Source organism: Petaurus breviceps, unplaced genomic scaffold (assembly GCF_028583685.1).
Source record: "Petaurus breviceps papuanus isolate PSGF00001 unplaced genomic scaffold, PetGlider_PUasm1.0 90925, whole genome shotgun sequence".
NCBI lineage: Eukaryota > Metazoa > Chordata > Mammalia > Diprotodontia > Petauridae > Petaurus > Petaurus breviceps.
In genome coordinates, this window is record NW_027187380.1 from 30,234,929 (window position 1) to 30,247,659 (window position 12,731).

The window sequence follows — 12,731 nt, forward strand, 5'->3', positions numbered from 1 at the left end:
GTTTGAATAACTTTTGAGAAAATGGTGTTACCTCCACACTAGGATTCATGGAGAATAACTGGACATACACACTAGATTTCAGGTGAGCAGATTTCAAAGGGTTCAGAAAAGATATGGGTGTGGAGCCTGTGAATTTAAATTCTACAGGGGAACTCAGCCCAAGACAAATGGGAAGCACTCTGTAAGGAAATGCTAAATATATAAGGATTAACAATTCCAATAAGAAAGAAAAGAAGTTGTCTAAAGAGACCAATGTGCATGTGCAGGCAACTTCTGAAGTAATTTACATTACTGAAAGATATTACAGAACTTAGAAAAAATTTAGGCAACAAAAGATGAATACATAAGTATGACAGAAACCCGCAAGAATTTAAGCTGAAGTTGGCAATGAATATTAAGGAAAACAAAAAAAATGTTATTTAAAAATATATTGAATTTAAAAAGAGAACTAAAAAGAAAGTCTTTCCCTTTTTGAAACAATTACTAACCTGGTAGACCAGAGTAATGTTGCAGATGCAATCTACCTAGATTTTGATAAAGCATTTGGCAAAGCCTCTTCTTCTGGAAAAGATGGAGAGATCATGAACTCAGTCAATAGCATAAATTAGGGACCTGTTGTATGCTGTGGGGGAGCTAGACAATTAGAGAAACACTATACAATAAATGATCTCTAAAGAATCCTACATTTTAATGGAGACAAGGATATAAGAACAAATATAAAGAAAATAAATCTAAACAAATAGTGAAATAGAATGTCATTTGTGGGGGTGGCTAGGTGGCACAGTAAATAGAGCACCGGCACTGGAGTCAGAAGGACCTAAGTTCAAATTCGGCCTCAGCCACTTTACACTTACTAGCTATGTGACCTTGGGCAAGTCACTTAATGCCAACTGCCCTGCTTACCCCCTCCAAAAAGACCAAAAAAAAAAAAGATCTGCTGGAGCTATCAGTGAATTATAGGCTCGATGTGAGTCCACAGTACAATATACTAGAGCCAAGGATATCTAATTCTGAGGTTGTGTTCTGTCCAGAGGTGATAGTCCTGCTGTCCTCTGTCCTGCTCAGTGAATGCGTGGAATATTGTGTCCCTCTCAAACACATTTTTATTTATTTTTAAATTAATAGTATTTTCCCCCAATAACATGTAAAGACAATTTTCACCATTCATTTTCTGGAAGATTTTAAGTTCCAAATTTTTCTCCCTCCCTCCCCAAATCCCTTCCTCAACATAGAAAGCAATCAGAAGTGCAATAATGTAAAACATATTTCTACCTTAGTCGTGTTGTAAAAGAAGAAACAGAACAAAAGGAAAATGAAACTAACTCCCCCCCCCCAAAAAAAAAACAAAAGTGAAAGTAATATGGTTCATTCAATCTGTATTCAGACTACATAGTCTAAATGGATATGGATAACATTTTCCATCATGAGTTTTTTGGAATTGTCTTGGATCATTGTATTGCTGAAAAGAGATAAGTTAATCATAGTTGATTGTAGCACAGTATTGCTGTTACTGTGTACAATGTTCTCCTGGTTCCATTCACATTACTCTGTATCAGATCATGTAAATCTTTCCAGGTTTTAGTGAAATCTGCATGCTTTTCTTATAGCACAACAGTATTATTGTGCCTCCATACAGTACAACTTGTTCAGTCATTCCCCAGTTGATGGGCATTCCCTCAATTTCCAATTCTCTGCCAATACAAAAAGAGATGCTATAAATATATTTGTACATGTAGAGTCTTTTTCCTTTTTTATGATCTCTTTGGGATACAGACCTACTAGTAGTATTGCTGGATCAAAGGGAGGGTATGCATAGTTTTCCTTTTGGGCATAGTTCCAAATTGCTCTACAAAATGGTCGAGTCATTTCACAACTCCACCAACAATGCATTAGGGTCCCAATTTTCCCACATCTTCTCCAACATTTATCATTTTTCTTTTTGATGCATTAGCCAAACAGAAAGGTATGAGGTAGTACCTCAGAGCTGTTTTAATTTGCATTTCTCTAATCAATAGTGATTTAGAGCATTTTTTCATGTGGTTATAGATAGCCTTAATTTCTTCATCTGAAAACAACCTGTTCATATCCTTCGACCATTTATCAGTTGGGAAATGACTTGTATTCTTATAAATTTGACTCGGCCCTCTCTATATTTAAGAAATGAGCCCTTTTTTTCAGAGACACTTGCTATAAAAATTATTTCCCAGATTTCCTTCTACTCTTGGTTACATTAGTTTTGTTTCTGCATAAGCTTTTTAGTTTAATATAACTAAAAGTATCCAATTTGCATTTTTTAATGCTCTCTATCTCTTGTTTGGTCATAAATCCTTCCCTTTCCATAGATTTGACAGGGAAACTATTCCTTGCTCTCCTAATTTGCTTATGGTATCAACCTTTAAGTCTAAATCATATACCCATTTTGACCTTATCTTGGGACATAGTCTGAGATGTTGATCTATACCTAGTTTCTGCCATACTATTTTACAGTTTCCCTAACAGTTTTTGTCATAGTGAGTTCTTGACCCAGAAGGTGGAGTGTTTGGGTTTATCAAACAGTAGATTACTATTCTCATTTACTGTGTCTTATGTACCTAATCTATTCCACTGATCCACACTCTATTTCTTAGCCAGTACTAAATAGTTTTAATTATTTTTGCATTATAATATAGTTTTGGATCTGGTACTGCTAATCTACCTTCCTTTGCATTTTTTTCATTATTTTTCTTGATATTCTTGACCTTTTGTTCTTCCAGATAAATTTTGCTATTATTTTTTCCACCTCTATGAAATATCTTTTGGTAGTTTAATTGATATGACCCTGAAAAGTAAATTAATTTAGGTAGAAGTGTCATTTTTATTATATTTGCTCAGCCTACCATGAAAAATTGATACTTTTCCAATTGTTTAGATATGACTTTATTTGTGTGGAAAGTACTCTGTCATTGTGTTCATATAGTTCCTGGGTGTAAAGCAAAGTACAAGCAGATTTCCAGAGGACTGCTCCTATGAACAGCTTCAAGGTTCTAATTACACAGTAATTATATAATAATATAATGAACTTTCTATTTATTCAGTAACAAACTAAGACAAAACATTCACAAAAAATCAAAGTACAGCATTCACCATGTTATAGCCTAACAACTTATCACTAAAATGGCCAAATAGTTTTAAACAAAGTACATTCATTTAGTAACTCAATCATTTAGTAAGTCCTTAATTCAATCACAAAGTACAAAGGTCAAAATTCTCCACCCCTAGGTCACATTGTTTTAATCTCTTCAATCAAAAGTCTTCTTTCTTCTTAATTAGAGAAGACTTTAACTCAATCATATAAAAATAAAGGTCAAAGTTCTCCACCCCTAGGCCACAGTGAATCATGGTCTCCTCAATTTGCATTAAATAACCAAGGAGAGGTCTTCTCATCTTGACTCGAGGCACGCTCTCAGCTTCCATTGTTCCCCTTCCTTGTCCAGTTCTCATTCCATACTGAAGCTCACAATGTCCAGTTCACCTCAAGTCCTTCACAATTTCTGTTACTGGGAAGACAAAGCTTAACAAAGCCACAATAACATTCCTACACATTGCCGTCATCCTCATCAATTCTTTTTCTGCCTGTGAAATCAACATACCCAACAACAAGGTCTGAGGAATCAACACAAATCATCAGTATAGTCCCAGGACCTCTGAAAACATCAGCAAGACCATTCTCCAGGATTTCTGTAAACATACAACAAGAAAATAATCTTTCAGGGCTTCTGAATCAGCAGTGATGTCCCAGCTGTAACAACAGCAACATCCTCTATCAACAGATGAATATGACAAAGTAACATTAAAACAGACAAAGTACCAGCATCACAGTCATGCTTACTTTAAGTTCTCCTCTCTTCTGATTTCTCAGTTCTTCTCAGTTCTCAGCAGCTCTCAGAAGAAGTTCTCAATTATCAGTTTTCTTCTCTCTCTCCAGCAGTAGTTTCTTAGCCTCCAGATGCTCACTCCCAGGGGTTCTGGTCTCTCTCAGCTTGGGTTTTTCCTTATATATGGTATTAGCTCCTCCCTGTTCTACCCCTTCCTGTTATATCAACAAGTTCATCCCACTATGGGATGAACTTGTTTTGGATCTTAATACTTGACACAATCATGAGCTTTAAACAAGGTGCTAAGTACCTGTTTGCTTGCCAATAAAAAGGGCATGGAAGATCTTCAAATTCCATTACTATTACATTGTATTTGTCTTGGCAGGCAAACACCCAAGTATTTTATATTGCCTACAGTTATTTTAAATGGAATTTCTCTTTCTATCTCTTGCTTCTGGGCTTTGTTGGCAATGTATAGAAATGCTGGGTTTATTTTATACTCTAACTTTGCTAAAGTTGTTAATTATTTCAGTATTTTTAGTTGATTGTCTAGGATTCTCTAAGTATATCATGATATCATCTGGAAAAAGTGACCATTTTGTTTCCTCACCTATTATTGCTAAAGCTAAAATTTCTAGTACAATATTGAATAATAGTGGTGATAATGGGCATCCTTGCTTCATCCCTGAACTTACTGGGAAGGTTTCTAGCTTATCCCCATTTACAGATAATACTTGCTGATGGTTTTTGATAGGTATTACTTACCACTTTAAGGAAAGCTCCATTTATTCCTATGTACCCTAGTGTTTTTTTTTTAATAAGAACTGGGGTTTCATTTTGTCAAAAGCTTTTTCTGCATCATTGAGAAAATTATAAGATTTTTGTTAATTTTGTTATTGATATCAATAACAATTATGCTAATGGTTTTCCTAATACTGAATCAGCCCTGCATCTCTGGTGTAAATCCCACCTAGTCATAGTGTATTATCGTTATTGTAGTCTCCTTGTTAATATTTTATTTAAATTTTTGCATCAATATTCATAAGGGAAAGTATAATGTGGCTTTCTTTTCTTGGCTCTTCCTGGTTTCAACACCATATTTGTGTCATAAAATGAATCTGGTAGGACTCTGTCTTCTCCTCTTTTCCCAAATAATCTACATAGTAGTGGAATTAATAGTTCTTTAAATGTTTATTAATAGTTCTTTAAATGTTTATCAAAATTCACTTATAAAACTGGTGTCTTTCATAAGTGCCTTATTTCTAAAATATATAGAGAACTCAGTCGAATTTACAAGAATACAAGTCATTCCCCAATCAATAAATGGTCAAGTAATATGAACAGGCAGTTTTCAGAGGAAAGAAATTAAAGCTATCTATAGTCATGTAAAACAATGATCTAAATGACTATTGATTAGAGAAATGCAAGTCAAAACAACTCTTAGATACCACATGACATCTATCAAATTGGCAAATATGACAAAACAGGAAAATGATAAGTGATGGAGAGAATGTGGGAAAATTGGAACACATTCATTTTTGGTGGAGTTGTGAACTGATCTAACCATTCTGGAGGCAATTTGGAACTATGCCCAAAGGGCTATCAAATTGTGCATACCCTTTGATCCAGCAATACCACTTCTAGGGTTGTATCCCAAAGAGATCATAAAAATAGGAAAAGGATCCACATGTACAAAAAAATTTATAGCAGCTTTTTGTTGTGGCTAAGAACTGGAGATTGAGGGGATGCCCATCAATTTGGGGATGTCTGAACAAGTTGTGGTATATGAATGTAATGGAATACTATTATGCTATAAGAAATGATGAACAGGAAGACTTCAGAAAAACCTGGAAAAACTCATATGAACTGATGCTGATTGAAGTGAACAGAACCAGGAGAATAGTGTACACAGCGACAGCCGCAGTGTGTGATGACTATCTTTGACATACTTAGCTTTTTTCAGCAATGCAAGGACCTAAAACAATTCCAAAAGACTCACAACAGAAAATTCCATCCACATCCAAAAAAAATAAATATGGAGTCTGAATGCAGATTGAAGCAGACAATTTTCTTTTTCTGTTTTGTTTTATATTTTTCTTTCTCATTGTTACTCCCATTCATTCTTCTATACAACATGACAAATGTGAAAATATGTTTAATAGGAATGTATATGCAGAGCCTATATAGGACAGCATGTCATCTTGCGGAGGAGGAAAGGAGAGAGGGGGAGAATATTTAAAACTTATAGAAGTGAGTGCTAAAAACTAAAAATGAATAAGTTAATAAAATTAAAAAGTTGAAAATTAAAAAATTCACTTGTAAATTGGACTGGCCCGGAGTATTTTTCTGTTGGGAGGTCATTGATGATTTGTTAAATTTCTTTTTCCAATATTGGTTTAATTTAATTTAATTTATTTCCTCTTCTGTTAATATGGGCAATTTATATATTTGCAAATATTCATCCATTTCACTTAGACTGTCCACATTTGTAAATATCATTAAATATCCAGAGAGCAGAGCATAAAGGGCTTTGAGATTGTTTTATGATCCTGGAAAAGAGAAGACTTAGGGAAAATTACATTTTTCAAATACTTAAAGAATTATCATATATAAGAGGAATTCAACCTTTTTATTTCATTCCAGAAGACAGAACTAGGAGAACTGGATGAAAATTACAGAAAATTACAGATTTACACTAGATGGACAAATCCTGTAGTTCCAATATTGAGTTTAAGATGCCAATGGGACAACTGGGTGGAGATGTTCAACAGACAGTTGGTGATGTGAGATGAGAATTTAGGAGAGTCATTAATATTGAGTATATAGATTTTAGAGTTATCTTGATCAGGATGAAAACTGAACCTATTAGGGAAAGTGCAGAGAGGGTAAAAAAGAGGGCCCATGATGGAGCCTTAATTCCTTCAAGTAAAGCTTTGTTACCTTGAAAATTTTTGTTTATAGCAGAGTCAGTAGAATGGGATAAATTTAAGATGAGCTAAATGGGGAGAATTATTAAAGGAACAAGTTCATGAAGAAAAAAAAAAGAAAGGAGAGACTGAGATCACACGTGTAAAGAGAGAGTTTGGACTTGAGAAGGAAACTGACAATGGAATTGAATCAAACAAGGCAAAGACTGGTAAAGATTTATAGGTGTATTGATATATAGACTTGGAAAGACAAAGATTGACCTCAACATCCTCAGAAAAATAAGAGTCAAAGTTATTAGTTGAGAAAGAGACATCTGGATTAGAGGCATGGAGAGCATGAAGGAACATGGAACAATCAATGAAGGAAGCAATGCCCAGCCCCAGCCCTGGGCAGAAGAGGTGGTATCACTGGCAGCAGCAGCAGTAGCCGCAGCAACAGATGCTTCCAGAGCTCTGAACCAACAGATGCTGGGGGGTCAAGCAGCTGATACAAAACTCCTGAATCCAGGGACAGTACACTCATCCCCACCCCAACTGCGAGAAGGCTCTTAACTTGACAAAGAGTTTGACAAATACTTGACAAATTCAAGAGAAGATGAGTAAACAGCATAAAAAGTCTCAAGCTATAGAATCTTAGTTTGGTGACAAAGAAGATTAAAACATGCAAACAGGGGCAGAGTCAACATGGCAGAGTAGAAACAGGGCCTGCCTGCGGCTCCAGCTTTCACCTTCCCTAATTCATTTAAAAGGGGACTCTGAACAAACTCTGGAGCTACAGAACCCACAAAATGACACAGAGAAGCTAATCTCCACCTGAGGACAGCCCAGCAGGCTGGAAGGAATAGGCCAGCACAGTGCTCTGGGAGCCAAACCCAGGCCCCTGTGAGTTGGAGGTTTTAGCCCCAGGGAGGGCCTGACCAACCACCTGCTGGAGGGACTCCAGATCACCAGCAGTTGTGGCCATTTCCAGAATTATCAACACATAGATAGATGCAAAGGACAAAGTGAGAGGTCAGTGCAGTGTGGACTTTCGGACCAGCAGTCAGGAGAGCATCAGATTTTGCCCCCAGGGTGAGGAGCCGCTGAGACGCTTCGGTGCAGCAGGTGCCAAGTTGCAGCTTCAGCTCCTGGCCTAAAGACTTCAGGGAGACCAAGCAACCAGTCTGAGGGATAATTGCTTTTGCTTTAACCTGCTTGGATCTGGATTGTGATCTAGGGTGGAGGTCCTGGGGTGTGCGACCAGCTTGCCAGAGCATTTGGAGGGTTCAGTGAGGGTGCCCAAATAATACCTCCGGCAGCTAAAAAAAAACCAACATTTGTGACAGAAGCTCCCCTGTCTGGTGGTAGAGTCCTACTGTCGCAAAAAGCCAAAAAGTCAAGTAATTAAGTGGCAACATGACCAGGCAAAGGAAGCAAAGCAAACAGAAAAATCCAACATTATACTCCTATTTTGGGGACAAAAAGGAGCAAAGCACAGAACAGGAGGAAGACAGTGAAGTCACAAGTCCTGCACCAAGAGCTTCAAAGAAAAATACAAGCTTGTTACAGGCCATAGAGGACCTCAAGAAGCAGACAAGAGAAGTGGAGGAAAAATTTGAAAGAGAAATGAGAATGATGCAAGAAAATTATGAAATGAGAGTCAACAGCCTGACAGAGGAAAATAACACCTTAAAAAACAGACTAACTCAAATGGCAAAAGAGGCTCAAAAAGGCAACGAGGAGAGGAATGCCTTAAAAAGTTGAATTTGCCAGATGGAAAAAGAAGCTCAAAAGTTCAATGAGGAGAATCATTCCCTCAGATTTAGAATGGAGCGAAGGGAAGCTAGTGACTTGATGAGAAATCAAGATGCAGGGGCGGCCAGGTAGCACAGTGAGTAAGAGCACCGGCTCCAGTGTCAGGATGACCTAGGGGATCGAATCCAGGCTCAGACACTTATTACCCACACAGAAACACCTGGCCATGTAACCTTGAGCAAGTTACTTAACCCCAATTGCTTAGGGGCGGCCAGGTGGCTCAGCGAGTAAGAGCACCAACTCCAGTATTGGGATGACCTGGGGATCAAATCTGGGCTCAGATACTTAGCACCACATGCAGAAATAACTGGCTGTGTAACCTTGAGCAAGTTACTTAACCCTGATTGCTCTAAAAAAGAAAAAGAAATCAAGATGCTGTCAAACAGATTCAAACAATTGAAAGAATAGAAGGTAATGTGAAATATCTCATGGGAAAAACCACTGACCTGGAAAATAGATCCAGGAGAGAAAATTTAAAAATTATTGAACTACCTGAAAGCCATGATCAAAGAAAGAAACTAGAAATCATCCTCCAAGAAATTCTCAAGGAAAACTGCCCTGATGTTTTAGAACCAGAAGACAAACCTCTAGGTTGAAAGAATCCACCAATCACCTCCTGAAAAAGATCCCAAAAAGAAATCTCCTAGGAATATTATAGCCAGATTCCAGAATTCCCAGATCAAGGAGAGAATATTACAAGCAGTCAGGAGGAAACAATTTGAATATTGTGGAAACACAATCAGGATAACACAGGATCTGGCAGCTTCTACACTGAGGGATTGAAGGGACTGAAATATGATATTCTGGAGGGCAAAGGAGCTGGGATTAAAACCAAGAATCACCTACCCAGCAAAAATGAGTATTATGTTTCAGGGGAAAATATTGTCATTCAGTGGAATAGATGACTTTCAATATTCTTGAAGAAAAAAACAGAGCTGAATAGGAAATTTGACATTCAGATACAAGAAGCAAGAGAAGCATGAGAAGGTAAACAGGGAAAAGAAATCATAAGGAACTTATCAAAGTCGAACTAATAACATTGCTACATGGGAAAACAATAATTGTAACTTATGAAACTTTTCTCAGTAGTTGAAGGGAATAGAAATTATATATATATATGTCTATATATGAGGGTATATGGGCATATGAATGCATATATGAATGTGAATATATGTTTATAGGTATACATAGAGGGCACAGGACAAATTTAACAAGAAGGGATGATACTTAAAAGGTGAAATTAAGAGGTGAGAGGAATATAATGAGAGGAGATGGGGAGAGACAGAATGGAGTAAACTATCTTATATAGAAGAGGCAAAGGAAAATGTTACAATGGAGGGGAAGAATAGGAAGGCAAAAGGGAATGGGTCAACCTTATTCCCATTGAATTTGGCTTGAGGAGGGAATGAAATACACACTAAATAGGGTATCTCACCCTCCAGGAGAGTGGGAGGGAGGGGATGAGAGGGGGGATGATGAAAGGGAGGGCAGACTGGGGGGGAGGGAAGTTGGAAGCACCCACTTTTGAAAAGGGACAGGATCAAAGCAGAGAATAGAACAAGTGGGAGGTGTGATAAGAGGCAGGGAAATCTAGTCAGTCTTTTACAACATATCTACTATGTTATTGTTTTGCATTAGCCACACAGGTACAACCTATACTGAGATGCTTATCTTCCGAGTAAGGGTGGGTGACAAGGAAGGAAGGGAACGAATCTGGCATTCAAAGTTTTAAAATCAAATATTTAAATATATATATATATATATATATATATACACACACACACACACACACACAATGTTATTAATACTATTTTACATGTAATTGGGAAATAAGATATACAGGCACTGGGGCATAGAGTTCCCCTGGAAAAGTTGAAAGGGATGTGGGAGAAAATATGGGAGAGAGCGAATGGAGGAGGGGATATCCTGTGGGACTGCTATTTTGGGGCAGTGGGTAGGGGAAAAACGGGGAGAAAATTTGTAACTCAAAATCTGGCAGAAATGAATGATGTAAATCAGAAGTTAATAAAGCATTTGGACAAAAAAAGAATATATGATTAATAGAAAGACAAGACAAGCATTTGTTACTGGAGAAATATCTCCTTTTTGAGTTCATGTGGCAGGTAACTGCTGCTGAATTTGATTAATATGATTAATAAAAAAGCAAGAATATATGATTAATAGAAAAGCAAGACAATAATTTGGGGAGAAATACTTCCTTTTTGAATTCATGTAGCAGGTAACTTCTGCCCCAAAATGATCCACAACAATGTATATTACAGGAGGTAAAAACCCCTTGGGCTATATTATGCTTAAACACAAGTTCAGAGCTCAAAGAAAACAAAGAAACAAAACCTGAAGAAAGATTAGGATTTTAACAAGGTTTCTTATTCACAATTACATCAAAGTGACCCACTTATTTTTTTTACATTCTGTGATCTTATACATTCCTCTTAGGCCATAAAAATGAAAGAAAGATAGATTCATAATGCCGTGCTTCCTTCAGTCTCATAAAAGCTGAAAAAGTTAAACAGGGTCATAATCTTATATATATTCCCCTAAGGAAACAAATCAAGCTAAACAGACTCTATAGGTAAAGTAAGTATGTTACAGATTAAACTACATTTAAAGGGTTCACAAAAGGTTGATTAAAAGAGAAAGGATTTACATGTTGTCAAGGAGTTGGAGACAAGCTGAGATTCTTCCTCTGGCTTCTTACTGGAAGAATGTTTAAAGGCCATAAGGAAAATTTCACTTTTTGTGAAATTCTGTGAAATAGGTTTCATCTAGCAGCTAGATTCTAGCTCAATAACTTCCTAAGAGAAATGGCCCTGACATCCCCAAATAATAAAAAAAAAATCAAAGGAAATCAAGAATCAACAATTTCTCTTAAAACATTAAAAATTAGAAAAGTTTATTTTATGTGTTAGGCCTTTATATGCCCAATTCTTTAACCTGTGTATCAGGTGACATAAACCCAAATAGAAGATAGAGACATTGTGATATGGTAGAAAGAGTGGAATCAGTAGATATGAATTTGAATCTTGGTCCTTCTAATGAATCTCTATATTAACTTATGCAAATAATTTTACTTTTTTATGATCCTAAATCTCTTCATTTATGAAACAAAGACAGACATATTTATACTATCTACCTGATATGTATGGAACTACATAGGGTTTTTGTGATAATCTATGTAAAAGTACTTTGTGATCCTAAGATACATTATTGTAAATACTAGTAATAATGAAAATAATAAAAGTTTCACCTCTAGGTATATACTGGCTATGTGTGTGGTCCTGGGAAATTCACTTATCCTCTTGGTGCCCCTAAGCAATTTTCTTTTTTTTTACATTTACAATACAATTACAGAACCGTTGATAATCTGTATTGGTAGAGGACTTTCCCTCACCAGAAGTTCCTTACAATGATTAAATCATAGATCCAGACAAACAAAAGCACCAACAAGAAATATAGAAACTATATGTATATGTTTTACCAGAATACAGAATTTTATTTCTCAGTCCCCCAAAAAGCAACAAAAGGAAGTATTTCTTATCTATTAAGTTGGAATGTTGTCATTGCACCTTGCAATGACGGCATTTTGAACCAAAAACCTGAAGTAGGTGAAATTTGTCTAGTCTAGAGACCCTGCCTCTAACTAATTTTCAGTTTACTCTTCTGAAACATGAGGGTACTGGACTAGGTGATCTTCAAGGTGCCTTTTAAGTCTAAGATTGTAGGACTTGGGACTTCGGAAGATGTAGAAGTGACCAAATATTTCACTTTCTATTAAAAAACATCAGTGCCTCTGGAACAAAATACACAAATGCTCAGCCTGGTATTTAAAGTTCCCTATTTTGTTTCAGAAAAACCTGGGAAGACTTATATGAATTGATGCAAAGTGAAGTGAGCATAATTCAGGAGAATAATGTACACAGTAATAGCAATGTTATAAAGATAATCAATTCTGAAAGACTTATTACATTGATCAATACAATGACCAACTACAGTCCCAAAGAACTCATGATGGAATATGCTATCTACCTCTAGAAAGAGAACTAATGAGACTCAGAGTAGAGATTGAAGCATCTCTTCTTGCTTTTTTTCTCAGAACATGGCTAATCAGAGATTTGTTTTTCATGTCTATACATAT